Genomic DNA, 20,293 nt, shown 5'->3' with positions numbered 1-20,293 from the left:
TCTGTTCCATGTTTTGTTTTTTGAGTCTTTTACTTTCGGTTTTTGTACACCAGCTTCAAACAGCTGAAAATATAATATTTTTGGTTTTGTAAAATATATTTCACACTGGTTTAAATAGAGAATAATTGTACTATATTATACTTGCTTGTTTTGTCACATAAACTGATATTAGGTGAACTATTAGAATTTAGCAACCAGGAAATGGCAGAGATATTTCTGCATAGTGCATCTTTAATATCAGAGTCCAGAATATCTCAAAATTTCCAAGTCTCAGTCAATACCAGAGTGTGTGGATTCATCTGCATAGCCCAGATCTTGATGTAATCCAGTTTAGGAAGTACAGTCCTAATGTTCAGATGCATCAACCCAAGTCCTTTACGATTTTTAAAGTCACAAGGAATCTCCAACTTTCAGTAGGCGGTTGCAGGCCCTGTCTGATGGTTGATATTGATATAGTTGGTATGGCTATAAGATTGCATAGAACTGCACCATTTGGTCTATCCCTATTAGTAATAGAGGAAGGAGTAGAAATTGGAATTACTTTTCCAAGGTTAGCACCATAGGCCCTGAGGCCGCAGCCAATGTCAATATGAGGAACTCTCAGAGTAACCAATGATGGAATGTTATAAACTGAACTGCATGGGCTTTGGTTGCTATCGTGCAACAGCCCAAGCCCTCTACGTGATTTGAAAACCGAGGGGGTATCCAAGTTTATGGAATTCACATTGCACTGGGTGAGAAGACTACAGATCTAAGTGTGGAATTCAAACGAATGGGTACAAGATTACAACTGACAACACCCCTGGCAGTATAGACAACAGTACGACGATAACGCTTACAAAGGATGAGCGGGGCTTGAGCGGGGATTACCTGAGCGGGGCTTGGTTTGTCTCCGAGTCAATATTATAAGAGTATTGAATATACAGTGTATATAATAGTATATTTTATCACTACCTCAATAAAAATTATATCACAAAAAGCATAGTGTGGTTAGGCTAGAATTTCTATGCTGTATATTTGCCACCTGTGAGTGAGTTCATCACCGGTCCACTGATGGCACATCTAGCTAACATTAGCATTAGCCACCGAGCTAACATTAGGAACAACAAATTGTAATTGGTAACATATCCTACGCATTGCAAATATGTAACATATTGTACGAATTGCAATACATAATATAAATTATAATTCGTAGCATATCATACGAAATGGATGACGGACATTCCAAACGTAACAAATACTAATTTCAGTGCCCCGTATTTTCGTTTACTATGTTATGTCTGCCCCGGAGTCCAGGTTGCACTAGGCCATGGCTCCAGCAGACCTGCTCTGACTTGTAGCCAAAGTTAGGCCACTGGTACTTTTCAGCATGCTTTTACATAACAATGGCTAACTGTGAACATGGGTTTACATCTTCGACGGTTAACACCTTCTCAAAAAGCAACGGTCTTGATTATGCAGTTATTGATCCTGCTCTTCACAAGTCCTCACTTTAAGCCCTAGATATGGAAACACTTCCCTAGTATAAAAATCAGGATGTATACACTAGTGTAACACTGCTGTTACAGTCAAAAAGTGTTCACTGAGCAGCTCCTGTGAGAGAATATAGCTACTCTTTGCTACTGCTGCCCCTCCCTTATTGTTGAGTACAGCGACCCCTACTGGGCGAGAGATACTACCACCCCAGATGACTAGCTACCACTAGGGACTGCTGCATTTGAGAATTCTGCACAAAGCATTTTCGTCTCTGTTCAGTCTAGGATATTTTTAAATAACTGTCCATAGAGCATTATTGCCATTTACTGGACATGTTGGGTCAGAATCTGTGTGAATGGGGGCACACTTCAGGAAGATGGATGGAGAAACAGACTTTAACCAAGCTGTGCCTGTAGGGCATGATAAAACATCCACATTTCCTTTCAAAGTTACTTAAAAAGGCAAAAATACCTTTTCAAATCAACTACTGAAAATGAAGGTCTTTATTTGAACATTTCTTACAAGTTACAAAAGACAAAAAATAAAATTATGTAAAAAAAAAAACTAAAAAAAAACTGTATAGTCCCAAGCCAATTTACAAATAGTCTGAAAAGCCTTTACAAAAATATATTACACAGATTGCTAAATCAGTAAGTCGGGACAAACAAATAAATAATGAGATTTACAACTGGGCACTTGTAGATTATCGATAAAAGGTTAATGGTCAAAGCCTGATTTCCAGGGCTGAAGGGACCAGTGCAAGATATCCTTAATTTACTTGAGCAGTAATTCCCTTTAAAAAACAAACAAAATCTAAATGTTAATAACTGCAGCATATACATCTTTCAAAGCATTTGACATTAGTAGACTTAAAATGACATACTATTGACAAAATGTACACGTTTACATTATTCGTAAGAGAACATGCTAAAACCTGGTTTAACCATGTGCGAGAAGGGGCTCAACACACAATAATCCAGTTTGGTCTCAGAATACGCATAGCTCATGTCTAAATAGACTGAGAAAAATGTACTTGAAACATTTTTCAACCAGTAGTAAAGCACCGATTGTCATCCAATAATTTTTTGCATAATATGCCTCCAGTCATCCGCACAACATTCAATTGTAGGCAGGGTGGTCTGTTCTGTGCCATCAGTCGATACTGGGCTGACCGTGCACTCTGATGCGGTACAGGCAGGTGTACTCCGTGTGTCCCCAGTTGGACAGCACCCGAACCTCAATGGTCTGATAGGCTTTATCGTTCTCCTCCTGCGGATAGATAGCAAAGGACACTCAGTTTACACTCAAGTAGCAAGACCTATAACTTGCCAAGCCACCATCTCTAATCGTGCTAGAGATAAATGCCATGTGGACAGTGTCGGGAAAGCTACTCTGAAATCATAGTTTACCAAACTACCAATTACTTAAGATGCTAAAGCAAGCTAAATATACTGTAGTTTACTTAACTAAAGCTACTTTGAAACAGTAGTTCACTACATCCAAGCTACTTTGTGATAAATTATCATATCTAAATCTGAAATGTCATAGACGAACAATTGCAAGGACAAATCACTCTGGAATCAGACGTTAACACAATGTGTAACTGAGCCTATTAATCACAAAAACGTGTTTTCAAGTGAGAATTAGGAAGGTCTGATAGCGAAAAAGGACATTCTTGCATATTTCATTTTCTTTTTGCAAAAACAGTGTGTAGTTCCAGTAGTTAGTTACTTTTTTCCCGTGTAGCGGTATAGCTAACTACTGAAAGAAACACACCAAGATTTGAATTAAGTTCATCTACCACCAAGCTACTGCAATATGTAGTTAAACAACATGTAGTTCACTACTCCCCAACACTGCATGTGGACTACTTACATAACATCTACATCTGACCAATCAAGCCCGTTGAGGCAGTGTTGAAGTGTACTTACGGTGACGGGATAAGTCTGTAGCGCGTCCCCATCCTCCTGGTAGGTGTAGCTGCCAAGTAGCTTACCCTCCTCCTGGTATTCATCATCCAGACCCTGGAAACCGACGACACAGTTAGAAAACAGCAGAGAGTCACAGCAGTAAGTGTGTCAATCAGTACTGCTTCACCAGAGCACATTCACAGTAAACGTGACTGACTTGAGCGTCTACTAGGTGTTCTTCTGAATTGCTTGCTAAGACAGTAATAGCCAACATGTGAAATGTTAAATTGGGTAAGAAGTGTCGTTTGCATGGCTTACATAGACGTTAAACTGGCGCGGGGCGCTGTCGATGTTGCCTGTTGGCGACATGTCTTTGGGGATGTGCTCCAATGAAAAGGCAGAGGGCACGATCCTCATTGAGAGACGCACCACCAGGTATCCATGGGAACCCTGAAACGCCCAGCAGTTCCCTGGATGGACATCGGGCTGCAGTGGGAGAGTGAGAGAGCGAGCATTGATCAGACCAGTGGATGAATGTGTTGGCTAAGGCAGTATCAGGAACTAAAACTCCCCCAATATAATCCGTTCATGTAATAAAATCACCAAGCCATCAAAAAAGGCTAGTCTCATGTGGTGACTTGAGTCGTACCTGTATGACCACACGAGGAGACTGTGAGAAGTACCAGAGTGGGAGGCCGAACAGACTCATCAGTGCCGTCTTTGTCTCATACGTCTCAGAGCAGCGAGTGCCCAGGATGTTGCCACCTGCACACACGCAGCCATGATGTCACTTTCACAACTGTACACAATGTCAGCCACCCTCACAACGAGGGCATAGCTGAAGCCAGTCATGGCAGAAACAGTTTACTGTACAAAGCCAAAACAGATCATTGTAAATAATAGGCAGTAGACAAACAGTCAACGTAGGTCTCCATGCCCCGCCACCACAACAGCTGTGAAACTTTACCTCCAGACTCCAGAGCATAGTCCACCAGGCCAGTCCGATCCTGGGAGTAGAGTTTCAGAGCATTCTTCACCATCAGCTGCACATGCTGAAGGAGCAAGAGGGGAACAGAGTTGTTGGGTGAGGAACTGGAATAATGCAGACAGACAAGAAATAAGTAATTTAGAACACCAAAACACTGAATCTAATTTAAAACAATATTAAAAAAGTATATATGGCCTCCCGAGTGGCGCAGCGGTCTAAGGCACTGCATCGCAGTGTTGCGGCGTCACTTCCGGCCGTGACCGGGAGTCCGATAGGGCGGCACTCAATTTGCCCAGCATCGTCCGGGTTAGGGGAGGGTTTAGCCGGGGGAGGCTTTACTTTGCTCATGGCACTCCAGTGACTCCGTGTGGCGGGCCGGGCACCTGCAAGCTGACTCTGGTTGTCAGTTGAACAGTGTTTCCTCCGACACATTGGTGCGGCTGGCTTCCGGGTTAAGCGAGCGGGTGTTAAAAAGCGCAGCTTGGCGGGTCGGGGGACACATGACTCGACCTTCGCCTCTCCCGAGCCCGTTGGGGAGTTGCAGCGATGAGACAAGACCGCAACTGGATATCACAAAATTGGGGAGAAAAGGGGGGTAAAACTACAAAAAGTAATTATTCAACCAACAAAAACTACAAATGTTTTTTCTTCACAAAATCGCCAAAATCAAACAACCTACCTCCTCGGACATCCCGGCCCCAACAGTGTGCATCACGGTCTGAGAGACAGTCTCAGTGCTGAGCATCTCCTGCCTGGCCCTGCTCTCCTCAAGCTGCAGGCTCACGTTCTGCAGGATGCTGAGCTCCAGGGAGGCCAGAGAGGCCTGCAGGTCGGCCCCGCTCACATAACGCTCAGAGAGCCACTGCAGTAGCGACTCAGGGAGTTCCTTCTCCCCGGGTTCGGAATCTCCGGCCAGCTCACTACCGTAGAACAGGATCCACAGTTCCCGCCTCACCTGGGCAGACACCTGCTCAGACACCTGTCACCACCACAGAGGTCAAGGGTCAACAGAGGGGATTTATACAAAAGATCTTCAGAAAAAAATATTATGCTGAGATTGAGTCAGATATAATATTGAGTGTCTATACAGGACCAGCTATTCAAAGGAATAGAAGAGGCCATCTGGAAAGTCACATACTGGAGCAATGCATGTATAGAACAGAGAGAGAGAGCAAGCAACTCACCATGTCATGGAGTTTGTCCAAGCGGTCACCCATGCCCTGGCATCCCATCACCTCCTGCAGGTCCTGCCTAATGCTCCCCAGTGCCGCCTCCAGCCGTTGCACCTCCGCCAGCAAGGCATCATGGGACTCACTGTCCACACCCACAATCGAAGGGCACACACAGGGAGCAATATTCAACACCACTCGTGATTTCATTCAATTATTACAATCCAAAGGCAAAGGGTTGTGTGCTGAACTCACCTGACTGGCACAGGAACTGGCGCAGGAACTGGCGCAGGAACTGGCATGGCACTGGCAGTCTCAACTTGCCTCCTCTGCACCTCCTGAAGACATCATCAACATAACATGGATAGATGACAACAAATACATTTTATACAGATTCTACATTAAGGTCTGTACATTTATATAAAATATTTTACCTCTATTTAACCAGGCAAGTCGATTAAGAACAAATTCTAATTTACAGTGAGGGCAAAAGGCCTTCTGTGGGGACGGGGGCTATACATAGAACGTAGTATAGGATCTATGGATGTGTACCTCTGTCTTGGCAGCCAGTGTCTGCAGTAGAACCTCTAGTTGAGCAAGACGAGACTCTTGGCCCTGCTGCTGCACCACAACCTGCACAACACAGGAAGAGATTAATGAGCATCACATCCTGCTCCTGCACAACACAGGAAGAGATTAATGAGTAGAGGTAAAAAAAAAGTATATATATATATATATATATATATATATATATATATATATATATATATACACACACACACACACACACACACACACACACACACTGCTCCAAAAAATAAAGGGAACACTTAAACAACACAATGTAACTCCAAGTCAATCACACATCTGTGAAATCAAACTGTCTACTTAAGAAGCAACATTAATTGACAATAAATTTCACATGCTGTTGTGCAAATGGAATAGACAACAGGTGGAAATTATAGGCAATTAGCAAGACATCCCCAATAAAGGAGTGGTTCTGCAGGTGGGGACCACAGACCACTTCTCAGTTCCTATGCTTCCTGGCTGATGTTTTGGTCACTTTTGAATGCTGGCGGTGCTTTCACTCTAGTGGTAGCATGAGACAGAGTCTACAACCCACACAAGTGGCTCAGGTAGTGCAGCTCATCCAGGATGGCACATCAATGCGAGCTGTGGCAAGAAGGTTTGCTGTGTCTGTCAGTGTAGTGTCCAGACAATGTAGGCGCTACCAGGAGACAGGCCAGTACATCAGGAGACGTGGAGGAGGCCGTAGGAGGGCAACAACCCAGCAGTAGGACCGCTACCTCCGCCTTTGTGCAAGGAGGAGCAGGAGAAGCACTGCCAGAGCCCTGCAAAATGACCTCCAGCAGGCCACAAATGTGCATGTGTATGCTCAAACGGTCAGAAACAGACTCCATGAGGGTGGTATGAGGGCCCGACGTCCACAGGTGGGGGTTGTGCTTACAGCCCAACACCGTGCAGGACGTTTGGCATTTGCCAGAGAACACCAAGATTGGCAAATTCGCCACTGGCGCCCTGTGCTCTTCACAGATGAAAGCAGGTTCACACTGAACACGTGACAGACGTGACAGAGTCTGGAGACGCCGTGGAGAACGTTCTGCTGCCTGCAACATCCTCCAGCATGACCGGTTTGGCGGTGGGTCAGTCATGGTGTGGGGTGGCATTTCTTTGGGGGGCCGCACAGTCCTCCATGTGCTCGCCAGAGGTAGCCTGACTGCCATTAGGTACCGAGATGAGATCCTCAGACCCCTTGTGAGACCATATGCTGGTGCGGTTGGCCCTGGGTTCCTCCTAATGCAAGACAATGCTAGACTTCATGTGGCTGGAGTGTCAGCAGTTCCTGCAAGAGGAAGGCATTGATGCTATGGACTGGCCCGCCCGTTCCCCAGACCTGAATCCAATTGAGCACATCTGGGACATCATGTCTCGCTCCATCCACCAATGCCACGTTGCACCACAGACTGTCCAGGAGTTGGCGGATGCTTTAGTCCAGGTCTGGGAGGAGATCCCTCAGGAGACCATCCGCCACCTCATCAGGAGCATGCCCAGGCGTTGTAGGGAGGTCATACAGGCACGTGGAGGCCACACACGCTACTGAGCCTCATTTTGACTTGTTTTAAGGACATTACATCAAAGTTGGATCAGCCTGTAGTGTGGTTTTCCACTTTAATTTTGAGTGTGACTCCAAATCCAGACCTCCATGGGTTGATAAATTGGATTTCCGTTGATTATTTTTGTGTGATTTTGTTGTCAGCACATTCAACTATGTAAAGAAAAAAGTATTTAATAAGATTATTTCTTTCATTCAGATCTAGGATGTGTTGTTTAAGTGTTCCCTTTATTTTTTTGAGCAGTATATATATTTTTTAAGTTACCCAAATAAGCGGACCAAATTATATACTCATTTACTTTTCATTACAGGCACAATTACTATCTGCTCCCTGAAATGGACCCGACTATCCAACCTGGAGAATCACCTGTTCCCTCTGTAGTGCTGCATCCTTCTCCATCTCTCTCCTCAGTAGGGCGAGTTTCTCCTCCAGCAGGCCTGACACCCACAGCCCCATGCCGTCCCTGTCCGTCTGGGTGTCCAGCTGCTCTCGTAGAGAATGGTAGAGACCCAGCACTTCTCCGTGCTGCTGCTCCTGCCTCTGGCCCCCTCCCTCCACCTTCTCCCACAAGTGGGCCAGCCTCTGCTCCAACTGGGCCAGGCGCTCAGAGTCCACAGACACGGCCACACTGCCTGGCTGTTCACATACAGGGGAGGGGGATAGGTCAGCTATACAGAGTATCAGGCCTTATCCATAGAATTGTAAGGTCTTAAGGAAGCTGACAATTATATAATGGTTGATTGAATACGTGCATCAACACCCCTCCTACCTGTGAGACAGTTGGTGCTAGTGGTGGTGGAGTCATGGTGGACTGCCCGTCTTTGGTCTGGGCTTGGGCAGAGGTGAAACTGAGGGGGTAGGCCGTTCTCCACTCAGTGACGTTAACGACAGGCAATACAGACAGCAGGCTGGACGGACCCCAGTGCCACAGAGCTGGGAGAACATCGAGAACGGAGGATTTAGGAGACGGAAGAGGTCACAGCGGCTGATTGTTCAGTACTATGGATAAGCAGCATGAGAGCTTTGGGATGGACACCGAGAGTGGTGCTACTCACCCAGGAGGATGAGGAATGGGAGCAAAATCAACAGGAGTTTGAGGAGCTTGGCAGGGTAACTACGACAACAGAAAAACACTTGTTAGTGTGATCACATATTATGGAGCTCCATCCACTACCACATACGGGTCACTGACAAAATAATGGAAACACGAGTACATTTTATGTTGGTGTTTCCTTTATTTGGGCAGTTACCGGTTCCTTGAGTATTACTCTCAGGCCCAAGAGACTCACCGTGTCAAGACGAAGACGTTGAGCAGAGAGAGAAGGGTAACCAGATGGTACCATCCAGTCCCAAGCCACCAGAAGACCCCCGTCGCTGCCTTGCCTGTACACACAAAAGACAGACAGACAGGGAGCAGATTAGTGAGCGTTCTGCAGGAGGCGGGAGGGGTAGACGGAGGCACGTCCACACAGCACTAAGGATTAGAGAATCAAGTACATTCACCAGATGAGGTAAGAGGCAAGGACATAAATGCAGTGCAACAGGTTACGGGGTTAGTTAGTTACAGACAGAGGCGATAAAGAAGGCTGAGCAAAAGTGTTCTCTGTCAGCGTAGATGCACAGTACAGCAGAGAGTAGCCTTTAAGGGGAGCACAGCTTTAGCAAATCGCACCACACCATCAAACTCCTGTACAGTGTGACAAATCGCTCCCATTCTTGGCACCGACTTTAAAATGCCCAGAGAGACGGGAGCAGCAGGCAGAGGGGGGGATCAGTTCTGCAGTCTCTGCAGTTTCCTAGCCTAACGTATAGAGCAGTGAATTAGAAATTATGAAACGCAAAGGAAGTGAGACAGGTAAGAAGTTAGTCATCAGTTAGTCATCTGAAATGGGAAAAGGTTAGAGAGATAGATATACTCCAAGCCACCATTCTAATGGGTTTCACGTTAGGTAGGCAGACACACAAACTAGCCATGGGGAGACTAGGACTAGGAGGTATCATGCAGGGGTGTATCTGGAGGCTGGTAACACACGGTAAAATTATGACCTGGGGACCTAACTGCCAACCAGGGAACCGACAGCATCCTCCTCATCACGGCCCAGACAGCTGAGCCTGCCTCCTGCCCAACCCACAACACACTGGAGCCTGGGGACCAAAACATAACATCATCTACTTACATACAACAGTAAAATAAGGACTAAATGTAGAACTCGTTTCAAGTATATCAAGATAGGCCAGAGTTTGCTGGATTAATAGGTAACCTGTGTAAACAGCGGCGAGCCACAGTGCTCCCAACACGTGGTGTGACCAGGAGGCCCATGTGGTGTAGGTTGCGTGTGTCTCTGTGTGCTGCTTCCGTTTGCAGTCATCACCTATTAGCATCAGCAGGGTGGGTGAGCAGCAAAGGCAGAAAACATGAAAATAAAAATGTTTTGAGAGAGAGAGGCAGGCTAAAAAGGCAGGTAGCCTAGCAGTTAAGAGCTCTTGGCCAGTAACCGAAAGGTCGATGGTTCGAATCCCCGAGCCGGCAAGGTTGAAAAATCTGCCGTTCTTCCCTTGAGCAAGACAGTTACCCTCCCAACAACAACAACTGTTCCCCGGCGCCGAAGACGTCGATCTCCGATTGTATGCATTCAGTTGTGCGACTGAGATTTCCTCTACCAAGAGTACGTGGCAGGTGTGTGTAGTCACAAAGGTTATGAGAAGGGTTACATGAAAAATCCCACCAACTCACATTCTATTATTCACAGAAAACACATCGTCTTGTAGTACAAAGTCAAGGGTTCATGCACAAACAAAGATATTGGTGTGGAGGTCAGTTACTCACACAGAGAGCCAATCAGATTCATGTGCTTCCCATCAGTCCCCAACTCCTTTACATGCATGCTTCCGCAGTAGCTGGAGAGAGCTGCAACCAATAAGAACGAAAATCAGATAAAAACTAGCACAACTTCATATCGATCGAGCATCCCTCTTTCCCTTCCTTCACCTGAGCGCAAAGCGAGAGAGCGAATTTACATGTCACCAGGGCAATAGCCAAAGCGAAGGTAGCCCATTTGTTTGGGAGATAGAGGGTGAAATCTGTGGGCTAAAAGTGCCATACAAACACCCGAATAGGAAGGTGGAGTGATGTTAAAAGGAGTGAGAAAGCTGTAGGCAGGAAAAGCTGTGGTAGTGTCAGCCTCTGTCCCCCTGTTGAGAAAGATAGAGGACAGTCAGAAGCAGGTGACGAGGAGTTTTAGGTTAGTCAGTCAGCAGTGAGAGCCACCATGGTCATTCACACAGCCACTGCAACCTCCAGTGTCAGTGCAGATTCAGTACAGTGCAAGAGATTGGTGGACTGCAAGCAGGGGTATTCCTAACATCAAGTTTCAACCAGTGACAACTAAGTACAGTCCCATGCAAATCATGCAACACCTGACTTGTGGATGCCCAACCCCGATGAATAATCGTTCAGCCTCTAAAAAAGCAAAGTGGAATTCTTTGGCACTCCGCCTTGTGGCGGGCCGGGTGCCTGCAGGCTGACTACAGTCGTCAGTTGAACGGTGTATCCTCCAACACGTTGGTGCGGCTGGCTTCCAGGTTAAGTGAGCGGGTGTTAAGAAGCACGGTTTGGCGGGTCATGTTTTCGGAGGACGCATGACTCAACCGTCGCCTCTCCCGAGCCCGTTGGGGAGTTGCAGCGAAGAGACAAGATTGTAATCACCAAATTGGGGAGAAAAAAGGGGGCAAATAATCCAGATTGTATGATTATGTTGAGCTTTAGCAAAGCATTGTCAGATTTCCTGGCAGCCTATGCAAATCATGTGGTGGTTGCCCATCTCAGCACTACGCCGCTGTTAAGAGTGCAGGAAAAAGTTGAGACCCACCTAAAACTATGAATTATCCACTATCCGCATTATTTATGACACAAAAGTGGGACGCTGCGAGGCAGATATGAGAGAGACAGAGTGAAAGGCAACGCTGGCGCTGTAAAGACAGCAAGAAGCCGAGCCGGCGCAGAAGCTGATACCTTCACCATTCTTGTGTGTCCTCATCAGTACACTCTTTAAGAGCAATGAGAAGACGTATGCCACAGAGGCTGCTGCCCTCCTGCTCACACGCACACAGGTGTCCGAGACGGACACCAGCAGACCTGAATCAAATCAATTCAACTTTATTGAAAATGCACAAAATCACAATGAATGTCAAATGTAAGAAAATGAAAATTGACACACTCGTGCATCAGCAATGACAACAACAACAAAAAAACACTGTGGATGATATGCCTTCAAATGGAATGGGAAAGAAAAACACTCCCAGATACAACACATGCAGTACTGAGCGCATACATATTATAGTACTTGGCTCTCACCCGTTTTGTGCTTGCGGCTCTTGTCCCTGGCGTAGACCGTGGAGGGAGGGGACGTAGAGGGGGCTGTCAGGGCCTGGTAGCTGGTGGCAGAGCAGGCACCAGTGGAGGACGAGGAGTAGGTGCTTAGAGCCTCATGTCTGTCCGAGGGGACAGGGAAGTCCTTACAGAAGCTACCGTTCACCATGGAGGTCTGGGTCTGTACGGAGTTAATGTCTCCGTTGGTCCCACACATACTGTGGTCTACCGTCATGGTCCGCTCTGTAACGCACAGACAGATTTGATAATGAAACACAAAATTGGCCTTTTTAAAAGGAATCCATTCAAGACACTGATGTCTCAGGCATGACAAGTAATTGTGATCGATAAGGTCGTTAAATTTTTTTTTAAAAAGACCTTTATCTTCAGACGCTTCATCCAAACCCCAGAAGCTGCCGACCAGCGTGCGCTCCTGGATGCACGACTCGTCCAGCATGGAGGCGTCACTGGCGGTCACGCTGCTGTTGTGCTGCTGGGAGCCATGCTGAGACCTCCTGCTCTTCAACCCCCTGGGAGAGGGAGAAGTGAACAGTCAGATTAGACATTGAAACCACTGGATGTAACACACAGGCCCAAATCCATAGAAGGAACCCCAGGGCAGCAGCAGCATCACTTACTTGGACTCTCTGCGACTGGCTCCTCCTGCGCTGAAGGAGGCACCGTGGTACACGTTGTGGTTCAGATTAGAGTCTAGGCTGTCGTCGCCATAGAGACCAGTGATAGTGTGCAGACGCAGGCTCCGCCGAGACATCCTGGGAGACTCGAAAACACTGGAGTGATCCTGTGCTCCTTCTCAAAGTCCAGGGCTGTTGTTAAGAAGCTGGAGCTGGGAAAACAAGGATGAAAAGACAGGAATGCATTTAGATGAAAATTCATATAATAAACATTTCATTTTCTAAGCAACAGTGAATAATTTGATTGGCAACATCAATGATTCTAATTCTAAAATCATACATCACGCAAAAATACCAAAATAGATCCTAGTATTTAACTTCCTCTTCCTCTAGCATGCAGACAAAGCATGGAAGGCGCAATTGTTCCCCAATGGCAGCAAACATTTCACCGTAATGGCACTGTCACCCTCTGCTAGTAGTGCAAAGCTTAAGCTGAGAAGCTGCGGTTGTTCTATTCCCGTCACCACACAGGGCTGTTGACAGGAAATGAGCACTGATGCTCCCCCATCACAGTAAAGAACACAGGAAGAGAAATGAGGCCACATGATGGAGCCTTCTCTAAACGTGGTGATATTACAGCAGGGGTTGGGGACCTACATCTACTGGCAGCTGCTATAGACACACTTCTCCCATATTCCTTACCCAGAGATGGCCCAGATTTCAACAGAGACGAGTTATGCTCAACATAGCCCTGCCAAGAAGAAGAAGAAAAAAAAAGAACTTTTGCTGCCATCGCTCAAGGAACAATCCCAGCATTCACATTGTTCGCCTTTGAAACCGTTTCTAAATCTGTACACGCGACTGATAGCAGAAACGATCATCAGACTAACTGAAGTCCCAGTTGGGAATAGCACAACGGTAGTACAACGTAACAGTAACTTTCCATATAACAATGCATGACAGGCTATTACAGCCTGAAACGTAATCTCTAAAATAACACAAACACAGGAGTAGGCAGGCACACAGACAAAGAACATAATGAAAGAGGATGATACATACAGATCTCCCCCACATCACCCAGCTCTCCAGAGTCCACCTCTCGTCACCATCGCTCATCGCAGGGAAAAGCAGACAAACATCACAGACACTCACGCGAGACAGGAGAGATCAGGCAACTTAACACTACTTAATACTGTATGTAGCCAATGCTTCGTGTTTACTTCCTGTTGCCAGCGATAGACAAGCCTATTAGTGATTCAACTCCCCCCTCCCTTATCCTCTCGTCTCTACAAAACAATGACACCAACCCATGAATTATGCACTTTGACATGACGAGTGATGTACAGTCAGTTGCACCTAAGGACTGACAACAAAAAGGAGGAAGAAGAGACTTGTTAAAAAAATGTGTTTTTAAAAGGAGTCGTGAAAAAAAAAGAAAAAAAAAGTTACATATTGGGATGTTCTTTTTGATGATATATTGTATTACAATATTATTTTTGCACTAGTAGTCTGTACCTGCACCAAAACTCCATAATTTTTTCCTCCATAACTTAAAAAAAAAAAAAAAAAACAGAGAGCGGCAATTTGTTTAACACTTATTTCCATGACTGATCAAAACTCATTCTCATTGCTGTCTCTTGTTGCTCTGCAGCAGACATGGTGAGCAATATGTTTGGAACATGATCGAATCGCAATACATATCGTGTCGGCACGAAAGTATCATATCGTGAGGTCTCTGGCAATTCCCAGTGTCCACATCAGTGTCCCAGAGCGTATGTAATATGATTTCATAAACGAAAGGAGAAACTCTCCAGGGCCCTTGCCCATGTAAAAAACCCAACAAATCACCCTGCTCTCCGGTTCTTTTCCTCCATGTCTTTCTATTCATGTCCTAAATTAAGCCGACAGGATTACAGAGGGCCTTGGCAGAGCCAATTATGTGCTTTCCGCTGCTTTGTCTGTTGCCCCTCCTGCCCCCTGCTAGGGGCGCTCTATGCCCCTCCGTGGGACAACAGTCAGTCCTCAGCAGTCTCACTCAAATCCCCAGTCTGGGGTCTGGGCCAGGGGAGCCAGGGCCAGGACAGCTGCAGTGAGACGAGGCTGATGGGTACAGCAGTCACTCTTCCTCTCGTACTCAGGGAAAAAAGTACAAGACATGTGTCTGTCACGGTTCTTACCCATCAGCTCCTGCACACACACCAAGTTGGTTATAGTTCAGACTAGAGGTCTTCTCTGCTCCAAGAAGTTGCCAGCGGACAGACCTGGACGGACCCGACGACAACAAGACCTAGACCCGATCCGTACCATAATGGACCAGTGACAAATAAATGCTCTCTGTTTAACGAATAGGTCTTTATATGTTGGCTAGGCCTTCTATAAGTCAATTCATAGGCTATGCAGAACAGTGGTCAGGTCCATTCGGCTGTAGTTACATAGACCCAATGACAAACAAACATGACCCGACCCTGAGGGACAAGTTTGAATTTTGGACCTGGACCCGTGAACACCTCAAACAGACATTCAATCATGACATATGACGGTTACTTGATTCCAAAACAGTGAGTATGTTTACATGCACACTAATAATAATTTGATATTAAATTGATTATGGCTGTAGTCATGTAAACTTCGCTCTGCTTATTTAGGTCATACTCGAAATAAGCAGTTTAAATCGGAGTTCCATTGCTGGCGCAAGCCTCCCTCTTCTCGGGAGTTCAGAAAAACTGAAATTATGCATTTTAGAAAGAGTTTTCACATATAGGCTTCCAAAAAATAACATGGTGGCTGTGGTAGAACGTTTCTTTTGATTGGCAATTTCCTTAAATCAAACTATTATATTTCTGATGATTCACAATATTTATCGTGTGCATGTAACAGTACACAGTGATACAAATAATCAACGGCAGGACTCCGAAAAACAGGAACTGCTATGTAGATAGAATAACTCAATGCCATTCTCGTTGCCTGACACACTGAATTCTTCTGTTGCTCGATCATACGCTACATACTTCAGTCTGCCATTATTTAAAATTGTTTGTGGTGACAAGCAGGATTGTACAAAACAAATTAATCAGCGATTGGACCAGTATCTCTAACCAGTGTCAAAAGGCAATGACATTTTCAAAACGTTTTACCCACGTGTGTTCTGGTTCTGGCCCAACCCATCAGTTTCTCGACCCAATCAGACGGTTCGAATGGTTTTGCGTTCTATAAGGGTCAGGGGGGCGGAGTCAAATTGCGGTGAAGAAACAAACAAGCGTGGTGTGGCGTTCCGCCGGAGCAATGAGTCTGGGTAACCAGGCAACCATTCTTGGTCTGTCACAAATTTTAGGGTTAATCGATGGTCCAACTCCCGAAAATGCTAAATAGATCTTTAGGGCCGATACCAGTATCGCGATACTTGTTAGTATCCTGGCAAGGAAACAAAACACGAAGCAGATTTCACTTATTTAGGAAAGCAGCCCTAATGTTGGAAAGAAACATGTCACATTTATTTTCCAAGCTATAGCGCACAATATTTTACATACAGCAGTTTTTTTAAGGACCGAAGAGTTTACCTCATCTCACCACAAAGATCTACATTCATTTCCAAAAACATGTCTATAATGAAGTATGCCCAACTGTTGTCTGAGATGCTCTTAAAGCATATGAGGTTGTATCAGGTCTTACTCTTCACATAAGAAAAAGACCAATAAAGAATGAGAAATACAATTACATAATTCACGACTCAGAAAAAAAACGCAGATTAAATAGAAATGTTGACACCCTTCAACAGTTGAACACTTTGAAGCTTGAATTATTGCATAATAATAAAAAAAAAACACCTGGTCTGCAGAGATAGCTGCCCTGAAATCCAAACAACAATGCTGAGCAAGGTGAAAGTGTGGGGAAAATGCTTGCTTGGTAAATTAGGAAAGAGGACCAGGAATGTACCATCTACAGCATTAAAAACCCCAATGGAATTTCTGAAATTAACTCAAGTCTTTAAAACATTTTAATCAAATCGTATCAATCTGAAAGTTCAAAGAAAGAGACAAATTCCTTAATAAGCCCAAATTTACCAATTATAACTGAATCAGAGAAAAAAATTGTATGATAGGAAAATGTTTCCCTAAGTGAGCTGGTGGAGGCCATAGACTACAAGATGGGGAAATCTCCTGGTGATGATGGATTCCCAGTGAAATTTTACAGACACTTTCATTCCAAATCACTAAAGCCTGTTACTTATGCTAACAGCAGCTCTAGAGAAAAAATGTACTTACCCAATCACAGTTTGGCTACAATCACCCAACTTAAAAAAGATAGATAAGGATGGATTGTCATTGCGGAACCTTCCGCCCAGTATAATTTTTGAATGTGGATTATAAATTCATTGCTAAGGTATTGGCTTTTCGCATAGAAATAGTACACTGAACAAAAATAAAACGCAACAGGTAGCGTTGGTCCCATGTTTCATGAGCTGAAATAAAATACATTTTTACACACAAAGCTTATTTCGCTCAAATGTGTTTACATCCCTGTAAGTGAGCATTTCTCCTTTGCCAATATAATTCATCCATTTCACAGGTGTGGTATATCAAGAAGCTGATTAAACAGCATGATCATTACACAGGTGCACCTTGTGCTGGGGACAATAAAAGGCCACTAAAATGTGTAATTATGTCACAACACAATGCCACAGATGTCTCAAGTTTTGAGGGAGCATGCAATTGGCATGCTGACTGCAGGAATGTCCACCAGAGCTGTTGCCAGAGAACTGAATGTTAATTTCACAACCAGCTTCTTTACCTGGGGTCTCGTCTGAGACCAGCCACACAGACAGCTGATGAAACTGGGTTCGCACAACCAAAGAATTTCTGCACAAACTGTCAGAAACAGTCTCAGGGAAGCTCACCTGTGTGCTCGTCATCCTCACCAGGGTCTTGACCCGACCGCAGTTCGGCGTTGTAACTGACTTCAGTGGGCAAATACTCACCTTCAAAATGGCCACTGGCACGCTGGAGAAGTTCTTCACGGATTAATTCCAGTTTCAACTGTACCTGGCAGATAGCATGTAAGGAGTCATGTGGGTGAACAGTTTGCTGATTTCAATGTGAACAGAGTGCCCCATGGTGGGGTTATGGTATGGGCAGGCATAAGCTACTGACAACGAACACAATTGCATTTTATCGATGGCAATTTTAATGCACAAAGATACCGTGACGAGATCCTGAGGTCCATTGTCGTATCATTTATCCGCTGCCATCACCTCATGTTTCAGCATGATAATGCACAGCCCCATGTCGCAAGGATCTGTACAGAATTCCTGGAAGCTGAAAATGTCCCAGTTTTTCCATGGCCTGCATACTCACCCATTGAGCATATTTTGGATGCTCTGGATCGACGTGTACGACAGCATGTTCCAGTTCCCGTCAATATCCAGCAACTTCGTACAGCCATTGAAGAGGAGTGGGACAACATTCCACAGGCCACAATCAGCCTGATCAACTCTACGTGAAGGAGGTGCATGAGGCAAATGGTGGTCACACCAGATTCTGACTGGTTTCCTGATCCACACCCCTACCTTTAAGGTATATGTGACCAGCAGATGCATATCTGTATTCCCAGTCATATGAAATCCATAAATTAGGGCCCAATGAATTTATTTCATTTGACTGATTTCCTTAAATTAACTCAGTAAAATCATTGAAATTGTAGCATGTTGTGTTTATTTTTGTTCAGTGTAATAAAAAGCTTGATTCACTTAGATCAAACAGGGTTCATAAGAAATAGGATTTCTTCATACCAGGAACTTGAACTTTCCAAAAGTGGCAGAATCATTGGATGCTGAAAAAGTAGTGGAATGGGCATATGAGGGCAGTCTTTAAAAATAAAAAAAAGTCACACTTGGTCTGGTATTTATTTCCTGGATTGAGCTATTGTATAAATCCCCCAAAGCAGGTAGAAGTACAAATGGACTAATCTCAGCTCCATTTAAATTAAGAGGAACAAGACAGGGATGCCCCCTGTCCAGTTATTTATTTTCTTTAGCCACAGAACTCCTAGCATCAATAATCAAAACCCATTGCTCAATCCTGGGAATAGAGATTGGTGGATAACAACATGTGATATCATTGTATGCAGATTACATTTTACTGTATTTATCTGAAACAGAACATTATTGATAAGGGAATTTATATGTTTAAGGTAATGACTAAAGAATTCCACCCTGAAACGTAATTAGATTATGTAACATGTATAATGAATAATTAGACAAACATAACTATTTGTAATTATTAGATTATGTAACATGTTTAATGAACAATTAAAGTTATAAACTTAAGTCCAATAAGGTTTGGTCGAGACCAGTAAGGGAGAGAAACGTGTGTGTGTGTGACTAAGAAAATACAGAGGACAATTAAACTATTCATGACCGGACCTGGTTGGAACTAAGAAACTTACAACAGGAAAGGGAGTCCTGTCAAGGTCCCTCTAATCTCGGGAGGATATAACTGCCAGCCTGGTAGTGATAAACGAGGAATGAGGACTGTGGGGAAAGATACATCCCACCTACTGTTTGTGTGTCTGTGTGTGCGTGGAAGTAGGTGGGGGCGAGAGTTAAAATGACATGTCTTTGCATTTTTGGACTTTAGAACGTTCTCGTGAATAAAGAACCAACCTTTGCAGAAGCTGAGTCTTTGCCTAATTATTATTAAACCCAGGGTCTTAAAAACCTCAGGGATTGGTCAAAGCTTAAATAATTGTTAGTTATCGTCATTGGGATTGAAAATTCTCGTGACAATTATGTTATTTATTTTGCGACTGTTGGACACATATGGTACTGTGTCAGGATTCAAAGTAAATTGGGAGAAAATTAGAAAGTGGGAATTATTTCAGTTGACTTTTCAAACTTGGAAAGTAGATTTTAGTGGAAATGGACAAAGGCACATGACATGGGTGTTTTGATACCAAGCAATTTGGAGAAGGCCTATAAAATCAACTACTCTCCTTTACTAGATAAGATTCAATCCGATGTTCAGAGATGGAGAACTCTTCCCATTTCTATGTTAGGTAGGGTGAACATAATCCAAATTAATATATTACAATGGTTGATTCATTTATTCCAAGCCTTACCAGTTTCAGTTCCATCCAACTTCTGTAAGAAAATAAAATGGCCTACTCTCCAATTTTATTTGGAATGGTAAGAACAACAGCCAAATTGAATGTTTTACACTTACCTTAAAGCTGGAGGTCTTGGACTAACCTCCTATGAAAATGTATTACTGGGCCACACAACTGTCTTCACTTAAACAATGGACAGCAGACTATCCTTGTGCTTGGAGGAGTATTGAAGCCATAAATGTAATACCCTATGAAATAAAATATACTGCTCCAAAAAATAAAGGAAACACTTAAACAACACAATGTAACTCCAAGTCAATCACACTTCTGTGAAATCAAACTGTCCACTTAGGAAGCAACACTGATTGACAATAAATGTCACATGCTGTTGTGCAAATGGAATAGACAACAGGTGGAAATTATAGGTAATAAGCAAGACACCCCCAAAAAAGGAGTGGTTCTGCAGGTGGAGACCACAGACCACTTCTCAGTTCCTATGCTTCCTGGCTG

The 20,293-nt window shown here is 44.4% G+C and overlaps 2 pseudogenes; one reads left to right on the top strand and one right to left on the bottom strand.

Moving 5' to 3' along the window:
* Positions 1 to 1,912: 1,912 nt before the first annotated feature.
* Positions 1,913 to 20,293, bottom strand: part of LOC115157590 (SUN domain-containing protein 1-like) — a 23,474-nt pseudogene continuing 5,093 nt past the window's right edge.
* LOC115163226 (HEAT repeat-containing protein 1-like) overlaps positions 14,866 to 20,293 on the top strand; it is a 24,507-nt pseudogene continuing 19,079 nt past the window's right edge.

This window comes from Salmo trutta, chromosome 2, assembly GCF_901001165.1.
Source record: "Salmo trutta chromosome 2, fSalTru1.1, whole genome shotgun sequence".
NCBI classification, from domain to species: domain Eukaryota; kingdom Metazoa; phylum Chordata; class Actinopteri; order Salmoniformes; family Salmonidae; genus Salmo; species Salmo trutta.
Note: the sequence above shows the minus strand (reverse complement) of the source record. Positions and strands in the feature narration are given on the sequence as shown.